The sequence below is a fragment of the Cucumis sativus genome, chromosome 1, assembly GCF_000004075.3.
Source record: "Cucumis sativus cultivar 9930 chromosome 1, Cucumber_9930_V3, whole genome shotgun sequence".
In the NCBI taxonomy this organism is placed as follows: Eukaryota; Viridiplantae; Streptophyta; class Magnoliopsida; order Cucurbitales; family Cucurbitaceae; genus Cucumis; species Cucumis sativus.
The window spans coordinates 16,162,714-16,175,906 of NC_026655.2; positions in this window are offsets into that span (position 1 = coordinate 16,162,714).

The following is a 13,193-nucleotide window of genomic DNA, read 5'->3' on the forward strand; positions in this document are numbered from 1 at the left end:
TGTTATTCTTCAACCATCACCGAACTTGATGAATGCCTAGGAATCTACTTGAAGCTAGCATCTCGAAATACTATTCCAGGGACTATGGAGACTGCAAGTGACAATTCCTTTAGTATGCCATCCAAATTAACTTTCTCCATGGATACTCTTCACCACTTTAGCCCAAAGGGAATTCTTTTCATTTATAAATCTCCATACCCATTTAGCAAGAAGGTTGCATTTTTTCAACTTTACACCATCGATGCCGAGTCCATCATCCTCTTGCGAGCAAGACACCACCTTCCAATTAATTACTTTATGAACCATCTTTTTTGGCATTAAGAATATAGACATATAATATGTAGGTATATAGGAAAAAACTGACTTACAAAGTGTGGCCCGACCTCCACTAGAGAGATTATATGTTTTCCACTTATCTAGTTTAACTTGGATTTTATCTATTTCTTGAAATTACATAAGGAGAGCTCCAAGCCGAAGTAGTTATGGAAAACATCTCCAATTTACAACAAGTTAAAGCAAAAAAAAAAAAAAAAAAAAAAAAAAAAAAAAAAAAAAAACTGTTGTTCAAAAAAACTTGGCATCTTGCTTCCTTCTAATTGAAAGTTTTGTTATTTCTTTCAAGTCAAATTGACCACAAAATGCTCAAATGAGATTCTTCAATAGGAATACGTAAAAAAAAAAAAATCATATGTAAAAGAATTTTCAATGTTTAATATAATATGTAAAATAATTTTCTTATATTGGAATTGACAGATGGTTGAGGGCCTTCGTGAAACGTGGGAGAGAAGCGATAACATTATCGTTCAAAAAATTTAGGAGCAAGTATTTATGTGAAAGGCCATATTATTTGGCCATTTGACCTTATGTATTATTGAATTATTTAGTTGGAAATGATAAACTACACATTATTGTCTTCTTGAGTTGTGATCTTGATTATGGGCTATTTGGTATTTTGCCTACAAACTGTATAGTTAATTATCTGTTAGATTTTGTATTCCTGCCACAGCTTTATGTTTCTGTGGCTAATTGTAGCCAAAAGTTTTCTTTATCGATCTTATTTTTCACAGTATAAATGAAACCGTGTTTCAAGCATCAGATGCTGCTACATCATTCAAGAAAATTCATCGTAGAGATCCATTAATTATAAATTCAACATTATGTACCTAATGATGTAGTCTTTTCTCAAGTTCTTTATCAAATATATTTACTAGGAAGTGTAAGTTTCTTGATTCTTTCCTCACATATTTGTACCTAATAAGGATATGAACTTTCAAATAAGTTCTAAATGAGCCAGATTATAGCAAATGGTTTTAGCCAAGGGAAACAACATATTGACTTTTTCACTGGATGGATTGACTATAGCAAATGGTTTGATCTTCCTCCCACACCCACACCCATACCTCTGTGATGCCCAAATCCTTTAATATTTCCTTGTTGCTATCTTAAATGATGTATAATGTTTTTTTTTTTTTTTTTATGTATGTTACATTGCATGTGCTTTCTTTTTTTCTAATTATCTTGTGGCTTGCACAAACATTGGCTATTTAAATCCATTAAAGGTGAAATGATGTCGTTGATGGTGAAGTCTAAGACAGAAGATTCTGTCTTATGTGAAGTTATTGATGGAGGAGAGCTCAAGTCCATGAGACATTTAAATGTTTGAGGGAAAAGTGCTACACTTCCCTCAATTATTGGTTGGATTGAATAAGCATATCCTATAGATTTCACCTTTTCGTGAAGTTTCTTCTTTTCAGAATTTTTCTATAAGTAAATTTATTTTTTTGTTTGTGACTCAATGAATTTGTTGTCTCCTTGCTGAGAAGGATTTAGATGATATTAAATTTGGAGTTGACAACTAAGTAGTTCATGAGTTGAAATATCTCAAGAGTAAATAGCTTCAGATCATTATGGTGTGCTTATAAAGATAATTTGGATGTTGCATTTTTGCTAGTCTGTTCTACTACAAACTTATTAACTTATCTGACTCTACAGGCTGTGATGTTGATATTAATGTGATTGTAAATATAGAAAGTGTATACTCCATACCAAATTTGCATTCAATTATTACAGCTTCTGATGGGGTAATTGTTTGAATTTTTTTACAGTTTCGTTAATGTTGAATTTCATTCAAAGGTTTTCAATTTTGTTGGTAGTCTCGGGCTTTGTTGCTAATTATTGAAGAACATTATTTATTTTCATTTTAGGTAATGGTTGCTAGAGGTGATCTTCGTGCATAACTTTTTATTGAAGAGGTTCCTCCGGCATGTAGTTAACTTTTTCAATAATAATAATATTAAAAAAAGAAGCTATCTGTTGGGTACCCTAGGTAACTTTTCTAATTATCTTAAATTCATGTCTTTTTTAAGCTTATGCAAAATTGGGAAGTTTTAGTTTCATGTTTAGATATATATATATGTTCGGACGAATCAAAATGAAATTCAGCATTTGGGTTGTTTTCTTTTGACTAGTTCAGATGAATGGTGTGGTTTAGCTTGTTTGGCTCAATGAAAAGATTATTAAGAACTTGTTTAATCAAGCTGATTTTCTGTTGTTGCGTTGGTTTCAATTAATTTAATAGCATGAGACTTTCTCTTTCTTTAGGTATGCTTCATGTTTTGTTGACTATGTTGAAAAGCTACCAACTTAAAGCTTCTAAAACCTATCTATCTTGAGTTTAGACTTGTTTCATCTTTTTTCATATTGATAATTCTAATATTTAGGCTTTGTGATATTAATAATCCAGACTTGTTCCAATTTCTTGTTCTATATTTATTAGTGGTTGGTTGAATTAAAGTATAGTATTGAAGTCTTAGGGTGGTATTAAAGAGCTATGATTTAAATTAAAATTCCACTTTAAACTATGTACTTCTTAGGAGTTATAGTTCTTATCAATGCTTGTATCAAATCTCACTGTGGCTGCTTGTGATGCTGGTCTCCGGTGACAGGAGATAAACTTGGAATGGGGCATGGGCTTAGCTAAAAATCGAGAAGTAGAAGCTGAACTTATGGAGTTAGAACTCGAGAAAGATAGACCATTTGCACGGTCAAGGTAAAACTGAGCACTCTTAGTTTTCAATTTTATTTATATTCTTACCGGTGTGTCACTCTAATAGCTACACGTTGAATGGTTTAGGAAATGATACTCTCCAGTTTAATGTTTATTATCTTCTTTATCCTCTTTCCTTTTAACATTGAAGAACTTTTGGACTATTGTTTTGGCCATACAGACAATTTCCCACAAAATTTTGTTGTTTTTATTTGTTGAGTGGTGCTACTTTTTCAAACATTTATTATTTTATCATGGATTAGATTTAACAATGTTTATAATATAATTTGTTTTCATTTTTCATCCTGATTGGTGGTTAGCCTCAATCCTCTGTAGTCCTCAAACCCCTAACCCTGAACCTCGAACCCCAAACACGAAACCTGAAACCCCAAAACCACAAACCTCGAAACCTCGAAAAGTCTAAACCTTGAAACCTAAAATCCCTAACCCAACCCCCAAACCCAAAAACCCCAAAACCCTGAAACCTAAAACTTGAAACCCCAAACGCTCTACCCATAAACTTGAAATTACGAACCCCAAACCGATCCATGCCCTAAACCCTGAAACCTAAAACACTAAACCTTAAACCCCTAAAAACCTAAAGTCGTAAACCATAAATCCTAAACTTTAACCCCTAAACTATAAACCCTAAAGTACAACAAACCACGAACCCTGAACCCCAAACCCAAATCCCCAATCTCGAAACCAGAACCCTAAAATCCTAAACACTAAACCCTAAAGTACCCTTAACCCCGAACCTCAAACCTTGAACCCTGAACACGAAACCTGAAACCCCAAAACCACAAACCTCGAAACCCAACCCCCAAACCTCCAAACCTCCAAACCCCCAGCCACCAACCCCAAAACCCCTAATCCCTGAAACTCGAAATCTGAAACCTGTAATCCTAACTTCAAAATTTGTTGGTGGAGATAACAATTTCTATTAGTTAGGGAATATCTATGCATTTTGTATTATGGATTGGTTTGAAATTTTGAGTTTCTTATTATGATTCGAATTACATGCATTTTGGGTATTAAACTTTGATTAATATTGGTCATCGTCTCAGAATCTAATAACACACAACCCTAGAACTCTAACCTAAATCTTAGACTATGAAACCCCAAACGCTTCACCCTGAATCTTGAAATCCCAAACTTCGAACCGATCCATGCACCCTAAACCCCTAAACCCCTAAAACCGTAAACCATAAATCCTAAACTTTAACCCCTAAACCGTAAACCCCACAGTATACCCCAACCCACAAACCCCAAACTCCAATCCCCAATCCCGAAATCCAAACCCAAAATACTAAACACTAAACCCTAAAGTACCCTTAACCCCTAACCCTAAACCCTGAACCCCGAACTCTGAAACTCGAACCTCGAATCTCAAACCTCGAACTTCAAAACCTATAACCCCAAAACCACAAACCTCAAAACCTCGAAAAGTTTGAACCTCGAAACCAAAACCCTTAAACCCAAACCCCAAACCTTCCAACCTCCTATCCCCCAAACCTCAAACCCCAAAACGTCGAAACCTCGAAAAGTCTAAACCTCGAAGCCCAACCCCTAACCCCTCAAACCTTCCAACCCCTACCCCTAAACCTCCAAAACCCCAACCCCCAAACCCTAAAACCTCGAAGAGTCTAAACCTCGAAACCTATAACCCTCAAACCTTCCAATCCTCAACCCCCAAACTTCCAAATCCCCAAACCCTAAAACCTCGAAACCCCTAATCCATCCCCCAAACACCAAACCCCCAACCCCCAAAACCCCAAAACGTCGAAACCTCAAAAAGTCTAAACCTCGAAACCCAACCCCCCAACCCCTCAAACCTTCCAACCCCTAACCCCTAAACCTCCAAAACCCCAACCCCCAACCCAAAACCCTGAAACTTGAAATTCGAAACATGTAATCCTAACTTCAAACTTTGCTGGTGGAGATAACAATTTCTATTATGTAAGGAATATCTATTCATTTTGTATTATGGATTGGTTTTTTAAAATTGAGCTTCTCATTATGGGTATCAAACTTTGATTAATATTGGTCATCGTCTCAAAATCTAATACCACACAACCCTATAACTCTAACCTAAATCCTAAACCCTAAACCCTCAAATCCCAAACACCACACCCCAAATCCTGAAATCACGAACCCCGAACCGATCCATGCACCTGAAACCTTAAACCTTAAACCCTCAAAAACCTAAAACCATAAACCATAAATCCTAAACTTTAACCCCTAATCCATAAACCCCAAAGTACCCCAAACCACGAACTCCGAACCCCAAACCCTTATCCTGAAATCCAAACCCAAAATCCTAAACACTAAACCCTAAAGTACCATTAACTTCAAATCCCGAATCCTGAACCCCGTACCTCGAACCTTGAACCTCGAACCCTAAACTCGAAATCGAAAACCCCAAAACCACAAACCTTGAAACCTCGAAACCCAAAACCTCGACACCCAAAACCCCTAAACCCAACCGCCAAACCTTCCAACCCCCAACTCCCAAATCCCCAACCTCCAAACCCCAAAACCTCAAAGAGTCTAAACCTCAAAACCCAAAACCCCTAAACCCAACCCTCAAACCTTCCAACCCTCAACTCCCAAACTTCCAAACCCCCAAACCCTAAAACCTTGAAACCACTAAACCCAACCCCTCAAACCTTCCAACCTCCAAACCTCTAAACTCCCAACCTCAAAATCCCAAAACCCCGAAACATGAAACTCGAAACCCCAATCTCAAAACCCGAACCCAAAATCCTAAACACTAAACCCTAAAGCACCTAACTTCGAACCTCGAACCCCGAATCTCGAACCTCGAACCTCAAACCACGAACCCAAAGCTCGAAACTTGAAACCCCAAAACCACAAACCTCGAAACCTCGAAAAGTCTAAACCTGAAAAACCAAAACACCTAAACCCAACAACCAAACCTTCCAACCCTCAACCCCCAAAAGTCCCAACCACCAAACCTCCAAACCCCCAACCTCCAAAACCTTCGAACCCTTAACGTCCAAATCCCCAAACCTCCAAACCTCCAAACTCTCAACCCCAAAACCTCAAAACTTGAAATCTGAAACCTGTAATCCTGACTTCAAACTTTATTGGTGGAGATAACAATTTCTATTATTTAGGAAATATTTAAGCACTTTGTATTATGTATTGGTTTGAAATTTGGAGTTTCTTATTATGATTCGAATTACAAGCATTTTGGGTATCAAACTTTAATTAATATTGGTCATCGTCTCGGAATCTAAGTACACACAGCCCTAGAACTCAACCCTAAACCCTAAACCCTAAAGTACAACAAACCACGAACCTCGAACCCAAAACCCAAATCCCTAATCTCGAAACTCGAACCCTAAAATTTTAAACACTAAACCTTAAAGTACCCTTAACCCCGAACCCTGAACACGAAACTTGAAACCCCAAAACCACAAACCTCGAAACCTCGAAAAGTCTAAACCTCGAAACCTAAAACCCCTAACCCAACCCCCCAACCCAAAATCCCAAAAACCACAAAACCCAGAAACCTAAAACTTGAAACCCCAAACGCTCTACCCAGAAACTTGAAATCACGAACCCCAAACTGATCCATGCACCCTAAACCCTGAAACCTAAAACACTAAACCTTAAACCCCTAAAAGCCTAAAGTCGTAAACCATAAATCCTAAACTTTAACCCCTAAACCATAAACCCTAAAGTACCCCAAACCACGAACCCTGAACCCCAAACCCAAATCCCCAATCTCGAAACCAGAACCCTAAAATCCTAAACACTAAACCCTAAAGTACCCTTAACCTCGAACCTCAAACCTCGAACCCTGCTGAAACCCCAAAACCACAAACCTCGAAACCCAACCCCCAAACCTCCAAACCCCCAACCACCAACCCCAAAACCCCTAAGCACTTTGTATTATGGATTGGTTTGAAATTTGGAGTTTCTTATTATGATTCGAATTACAAGCATTTTGGGTATCAAACTTTGATTAATATTGGTCATCGTCTCGAAATCTAATAACACACAACCCTATAACTCTAACCTAAACCTTAGACTATGAAACCCCAAACGCTCCACCCTGAATCTTGAAATCATGAACTCCGAACCGATCCATGCACCATAAACCCTAAACCCCTAAACCCCTAAAATCGTAAACCATCAATCCTAAACTTTAACCCCAAAATACCCCAACCCACAAACCCCAAACCCCAATCCCCAATCCCGAAATCCAAACCCAAAATCTTAAACACTAAACCCTAAAGTACCCTTAACCCCTAACCCCAAACCCTGAACCGCGAACCCTGAAACTCGAACATCGAACCTCGAAACCTATAACCCCAAAACCTCGAAAAGTTTGAACCTCGAAACCAAAACCCCTAAACCCCAACCCCAAACCTTCCAACCTCCCATCGCCCAAACACCCAACCCCTAACCCCCAAAACCCCAAAACGTTGAAACCTCAAAAAGTCTAAACCTCGAAACCCAACCCCCAACCCCGCAAACCTTCCAACCCCTAACCCCTAAACCTCCAAAACCCAAAATCCCTAAAACTCAAAATTCGAAACATGTAATCCTAACTTCAAACTTTGCTGGTGGAAATAACAATTTCTATAATTTAAGGAATATCTATTCATTTTGTATTATGGATTGGTTTGAAAATTTGAGCTTCTTATTATGGGTATCAAACTTTGATTAATATTGGTCATCGTCTCATAATCTAATAACACACAACCCTATAACTCTAACCTAAATCCTAAACCCTAAACCTTGAAATCCCAAACGCTACACCCCGAATCCTGAAATCACGAACCCCGAACCAATCCATGCATCTAAAACCTTAAACCTTAAACCCTCAAAAACCGTAAACCGTAAACCATAAATCTTAAACTTTAACCCCTAATCTATAAACCCCAAAGTACCCCAAACCACGAACTGCGAACCCCAAACCCTTATCCTGAAATCCAAACCCAAAATCCTAAACATTAAACCCTAAAGTACCCTTAACTCCAAATCCCGAATCCTGAACCCCGTACCTCGAACCTTGAACCTCGAACCCTGAACTCGAAATCGAAAACCCCAAAACCCCAAAACCACAAACCTTGAAACCTTGAAACCCAAAACCCCTAAACCCAATCGTCAAACCTTTCAACCCCCAACTCCCAAACCCTCCAACCCCCAAACCCCAAAACCTCAAAGAGTCTAAACCTCGAAACCCAAAACCCCTAAACCCAACCCTCAAACCTTCCAACCCTCAACCCCCAAACTTCCAAACCCCCAAACCCTAAAACCTCGAAACCACTAAACCCAACCCCCAACCCCTCAAACCTTCCAACATCCCAACCTCCAAACCTCTAAACTCCCAACCCCAAAACCCCGAAACATGAAACTCGAAACCCCAATCTCAAAACCCGAACCCAAAATCCTAAACACTAAACCATAAAGCACCCCTAACTTCAGACCTTGAACCCCGAATCTCGAACCTCGAACCTCAAACCACGAACCCAGAGCTCGAAACCTTAAACCCCAAACCCAAAACCTCGAAAAGTCTAAACCTGGAAACCCAAAACACCTAAACCCAACAACCAAACCTTCCAATCCCCAACCCCCAAACGTCTCAACCCCCAAACCTCCAAACCCCCACCCTCCAATACCCCAAAACCTCGAAAAGTCTAACTTCGAAAACCAAAACTCCTAAACCCAACCCCCAAACCTTCAAACTCTTAACGTCCATACCTCCCAACCCCCAAACCTCCAAACCTCCAAACCTCCAAACTCCCAACCCCAAAACCCTAAAACCCCAAAACCTCAAAACTTGTAATCTGAAACCTGTAATCCTAACTTCAAACTTTATTGGTGGAGATAACAATTTCTATTATTTAGGGAATATTTAAGCATTTTGTATTATGGATTGGTTTGAAATTTTGAGTTTCTTATTGTGATTCGAATTACATGCATTTTGGGTATCAAACTTTGATTAATATTGGTCATCGTCTCAGAATCTAAGTACATACAGCCCTAGAACTCTACCCTAAAGTACCCCAAACCACGAACCCCGAACCTCAAACCCCAATCCCTAATCTCGAAACCCGAACCCTAAAATCTTAAACACTAAATTTAAAGTACACTTAACCCCGAACCCCGTACCTCGAACCCTAAACACGAAACCTGAAACTCCAAAACCACAAACCACGAACCTCGAAACCCAACCCCCAAACCTCCAAACGTCTAAACCCCCAACCTCCAACCCCAAGACCCCTAAACCCTGAAACTCGAAATCTGAAACCTTTAATCCTAAATTCAAACTTTGTTGGTGGAGATAACAATTTCTATTACTTAGGGAATATCTATTGTATTATGGAATGGTTTGAAATTTTGAGTTTCTTATTATGATTCGAATTACATGCATTTAAGGTATCAAACTTTGACTAATATTGGTCATCGTCTCGAAAACTAATAACTCACAATCCTATAACTCTTAACTAATAACACTACTAGGTGGCATCATTTTCATTAATTTTAAAGTTTTTTTCCCACAAAAACTGCTTGGAAACGCCCCAGACTCAGTTTTTATTTTTCTCCCAATATTTTTTTTCGAATGGTTTAGTTTGTTTGTTCTACTTGTGTAACCCATTTGCACTCATGATAGTCGGCGGATAAGTGTGACATCTCATCTATTTTGCATACTGCATGACATAGAAAAATACCCTAGGGCCTAGGGGTCGGGTGGGGCTAGTTGGTGGTGTACTACAGTAGCGTCAAAATCGGTCCAAAAATGGTCAATGCTTTTGCCTACAAAAAAATGGCCGATTTTGAACCATGTTAAAATGTCTCGAAAATTCGCTTGTAACTACTAGGTGGCCTCATTTTGAGTAATATTAAAGTTTTTTCCCACATAAACTACTCGGAGACGCCCCAGACTCAGTTTTTATTTTTCTTGCGATACTTTTATTCGTATGATTTAGATTTTTTATTCTACTTTGTTGCACCTATTTAGACCGATGATAGTCGGCGAAGAAGTGTGGCATCCCATCTATTTTGCATACTGCATGACATAGAAAAATACTTCAGGGCCTAGGGGTCGGGTGGGGCTCGTTCTCGGTGTACCACAATAACGCCAAAAACAGTCCAAAAATGGCCAATGCTTTAGATTACAAAAAATGGCTGATTTTAAACCTTGTTAAAATGTCTCGAAAATTCACATATAACTACCATGTGGCCTAATTTTAAGTAATATTAAAGTTTTTTCCTACAAAAACTGCTCGGAGACGCCCCAGACTCAGTTTTTATTTTTCTCCCAATACTTTTCTTCAAATGGTTTAGTTTTTTTGTTCTACTTTGTTGCACCTATTTAGACTGATGATAGTCGGCGGATAAGTGTGGCATCCTATCTATTTTGCATACTGCATGACATAGAAAAATACCTGGGGCCTAAGGGTCGGGTGGGGCTCGTTTTTGGTGTATTACGGTAGTGCAAAAAACGATCCAAAAATGGCCAATGTTTTAGCCTACAAAAAAAATGGCCGATTTTGAACCTTGTTAAAATGTCTCGAAAATTCACATATAACTACTAGGTGGCCTAACTTTAAGTAATATTAAAGTTTTTTCCCACAAAAACTGCTCGAAGACGCCCCAAACTCAGTTTTTATTTTTCTCCCAATACTTTTCTTCGAATGGTTTAGTTTTTTTGTTCTACTTTGTTGCACCTATTTCGACCGATGATAGTCACCGGATAAGTGTGGCTACCCATCTATTTTGCATACTGCATGACATAGATAAATACCCCAGGGCCTAGGGGTCGGGTGGGGCTCGTTTTTGGTGTATTGCGGTAGCGCCAAAAACGGTCCAGAAATGGCCAATGATTTAGCGTACAAAAAAATGGCCTCATTTCGAGCGGTATTAAAGTTTTTTGTCGATACAGGCCGAAAAAAATAGGCCGAGAGTCAGTTTTTATTTTCGCCCTAAAACGTTGAGAAAGGGGCCAATGCATTAGCCTACGAAGAGATGACCCATCTTAGAACGACGTCGAAGGTCACGAAAATTCACACGTAACTACTGGGTGGCCTCATTTTAAGCGGTATTAAAGTTTTTTGCCCGTAAATGCCGAAAAAAATATGCCCAGAAGTGAGTTTTTATTTTCGCCCTAAAACGTTAAAAAAGGGTCAATGCATTAGCCTACGAAGAGAGGACCCATCTTAGAACGACGTCGAAGGTCCCGAAAATTCACACGTAACTACTGGGTGGCCTCATTTTGAGCAGTATTAAAGTTTTTTGCCCATAAAGGCCAAAAAAAATATTCCCGGAAGTCAGTTTTTATTTTCGTCCCAAAACGTTGAAAAGAAGGTCAATGCATTAGCCTACGAAAAGACGACCCATCTTAGAACGATGTCAAAGGTCTCAAAAGTTCACACCTAACTACTGGGTGGCCGCATTTTTAGCGGTATTAAAGTTTTTTGTCCATAAAGGCCAAAAAAAATATGTCAGGGAGTCAGTTTTTATTTTCACCCCAAAACGTTGAGAAAAGGGCCAATGCATTAGCCTACGAAGAGAGGACCCATCTTAGAACGACGTCGAAGGTCTCGAAAATTCACACCTAACTACTGGGTGGCCTCATTTTAAGCGGTATTAAAGTTTTTTGCCCATAAAGGCCGACAAAAATATGCACGGGAGTCAGTTTTTATTTTCGCTCCAAAACGTTGAGAAAAGGGCAAATGCATTAGCCTACGAAGAGAGGACCCATCTTAGAACGACGTCGAAGGTCTCGAAAATTCACACGTAACTACTAGGTGGCCTCATTTTGAGCGGTATTAAAGTTTTTTGCCCATAAAGGCGAAAAAAAATATGCCCATTTTATTTTCGCCCCAAAACGTTGAAAAGAGGACCAATGCATTAGCCTACGAAGAGAGGACCCATCTTAGAACGATGTCAAAGGTCTAAAAAATTCACACCTAACTACTGGGTGGCCGCATTTTGAGCGGTATTAAAGTTTTTTTGCCCATAAAGGCCGAAAAATATATGCTTGGGAGTCAATTTTTATTTTCACCCCAAAACGTTGAAAAAAGGGCCAATGCATTAGCCTACAAAGAGAGGACCCATCTTAGAACGATAACAAAGGTCTCAAAAATTCACACATAACTACTGAGTGGCCTCATTTTGAGCGGTATTAAAGTTTTTTGTCCATAACGTTATACGTGAATTTTCGGGACTTTTTTCACATGGTCAAAAATCAGCCGATTTTTTGTAGGCTAAACCATTGGGCATTTTTGGATCGTTTTTTGCGCTACCATTGTGCACCACGAACGAGTCCCACCCGACCCCTATGCCCTGGGCTTTTTTTCTGTGTCATATATGTGCAACATAGATGGGTTTCCACACTTATCCGCCGACTATCATCGGTCTAAATAGGTTCCACAAAATCAAAGAAACACAACTAAACCATTGGAAGAAAAGTATTGGAAGAAAAATAAAAACTGAGTCTGGGGCATCTCCGAGCGGCTTTTGTGGGAAAAAACTTTAATGTTACTCAAATTAAGTGAGGCCACTTAGTAGTTATATGTGAATTTTCGGGACTTTTTCACATGGTTAAAAATCGGCCGATTTTTCGTAGGCTAAAGCATTGGCCATTTTTGGACCGTTTTGGCGCAACCATTGTGCACCACGGACGAGCCCCACCCGACCCCTAGGCCCTGGGCTTTTTTTCTGTGTCAGCCACCCAGTAGTTAGATGTGAATTTTCGAGACCTTTGACATCGTTCTAAGATGGGTTCTCTCTTCGTAGGCTAATGCATTGGCCCCTTTTTTTAACGTTTTGGGGCGAAAATAAAATTTGATTTCCTAAAGGGAAGATAATTTTTTAAAAACTCTAACTTCTTTCCTAGCCCTCATTTGTTATTTAACAAATATTTTTTAAAAAATGCAATAAAAGTTGGTGAAACCCTAACTTGTTTCTTAGCCTCATTTGTTATCTAACAAATATTTTAAAAAAATACAACAAAGTTGATGATCCAAACTTCAACTCTCTCAACAATATTCCTTGAAAAATATATTATTTTTTTTATGTAAGTTTTAAATTCACATATTTACATTACAAATAATGACGTGGAAATTGTTGATCTTTCTTTATTGCTACAAATGTAGTTAAAGTT